Raw genomic sequence first — 2,001 nt, 5'->3', positions numbered from 1 at the left:
AAGAAGAAGGTGATCCCTGAGGTCCCTTTCAAACTCAAGAAAAATGAGTATCTGAAGATCCGATATAAGATCCAAAGAAGATGTTGGGAAGTTCTTACAAACCCCATTCAACAAGTTGGAGTCTTAATGGTTCAATAGTTCTATGCCAATGCATGGATCACTAGGAACCATGATCAAAGTGTGAACCCGAATCCAAAGAATTATCTTACAATGGTTCGGGGGAAATACTTAGATTTTAGTTCGAAAAATGTGAGGTTGGCGTTCAACTTAACCATGATGCAAGGAGATGCACGCCCCTACACTAGAAGGGTCAACTTTAATCAAAGGTTGGACCAAGTCCTTATGGACATATGTGTGGAAGGAGCTCAATAGAAAAGAGACTCCAAAGGCAAGCCGGTTCAACTGAGAAGATTGGACCTCAAGCCTGTGGCTAGAGGATGGTTGGAGTTCATTCAACGCTCCATCATCCCCACTAGCAACCGATCTGAAGTTACTGTGAATCGGGCCATCATGATTCATAGCATCATGATTGGAGAGGAAGTAAAAGTGCATGAAGTCATCTCCCATGAATTCTATAAAATAGCCGATAAGTCCTCTACTTTGGCAAGGCTAGCTTTTCCTCATCTTATTTGCTATTTATGTTACTCAGCTGGAGTTATCATAGAAGGAGACATCCTCATTGAGGAGGACAAGCCCATCACTAAGAAAATGATGGAACAAACAAGAGAGCCCACTCATGGAACCCAAGAGACGCATGAGGAAGCTCATCACCAAGAAATCTCAGAGATGCCTCAAGGGATGCACTTTCCTCCCAACAACTATTGGGAACAACTCAATACTTCCTTAGAAGATTTGAATTACAATGTGGAACAATTAAGGGTGGAACATCAAGAGCACTCCATCATTCTCCATGAAATAAGAGAAGATCAAAGAGCAATGAGGGAGGAGCAACAAAGGCAAGGAAGGGACATAGAAGAGCTTAGGGACATCATTGGTCCTTCAAGAAGAAGACGCCACTAAGGTGGACTCATTCTTTGTTCTTATGTTTTTCTGTTTTTTGTTTTTATGCTTATTATGTCATCTATGTTTTGTGTCTCTACTTCATAATCATTAGTGTTGAGTAACTATGTCTTAAGGCTATAAATAATTCCATAAATCCTTCACCCCTCTTAAATGAAAAATGTTTTTTCAAAAGAACAAGAAGTACATAAATTTCAAAAATTGTCCTTGAATTTAGTTTAATTATATTGATGTGGTGACAATACTTTTTGTTTTCTGAATAAATGCTTAAACAGTACATATTTTTGATCTTGTTGTTTATGAATGTTAAATTGTTGGCTCTTGAAAGAATGATGAACAAAGAAAAATGTTATTGACAATCTGAAAAATCATGAAATTGATTCTTGAAGCAAGAAAAAGCAGTGAAAAAGCAAAAGCTTACAAAAAAAATAGAAAAAAAAAAGAAAAAGCAAGCAGAAAAAGCCAATAGCTCTTAAAACCAAAAGGCAAGGGTAAAAAGGATCCAAGGCTTTGAGAATCAATGGATAGGAGGGCCCAAGGAACTAAAATTCAGGCCTAAGTGGCTAAATCAAGCTGTCCCTAACCATGTGCTTGTGGCATGCAGGTCCAAGTGAAAAGCTTGAGATTGAGTGGTTAAAGTCGTGATCCAAAGCAAAAAGAGTGTGTTTAAGAGCTCTGGACACCTCTAACTGGGGACTCTAGCAAAGCTGAGTCACAATCTGAAAAGGTTCACTCAGTTATGTGTCTGTGGCATTTATGTATCCGGTGGTAATACTGGAAAACAAAGTGCTTAGGGCCACGGCCAAGACTCATAAAAGTAGTTGTGTTCAAGAATCAACATACTTAACTAGGAAAATCAATAACACTATTCAAAATTCTAAGTTCCTAGAGAAGCCAATCATTCTAGACTTCAAAGGAAAAAGTGAGATGCCAAAACTGTTCAGAAGCAAAAAGCTACTAGCCCCGCTCATCTAATTAGAA

This window comes from Arachis duranensis, chromosome 7 (assembly GCF_000817695.3).
Source record: "Arachis duranensis cultivar V14167 chromosome 7, aradu.V14167.gnm2.J7QH, whole genome shotgun sequence".
Taxonomy (NCBI): domain Eukaryota; kingdom Viridiplantae; phylum Streptophyta; class Magnoliopsida; order Fabales; family Fabaceae; genus Arachis; species Arachis duranensis.
This window is presented reverse-complemented; position numbering follows the sequence as displayed.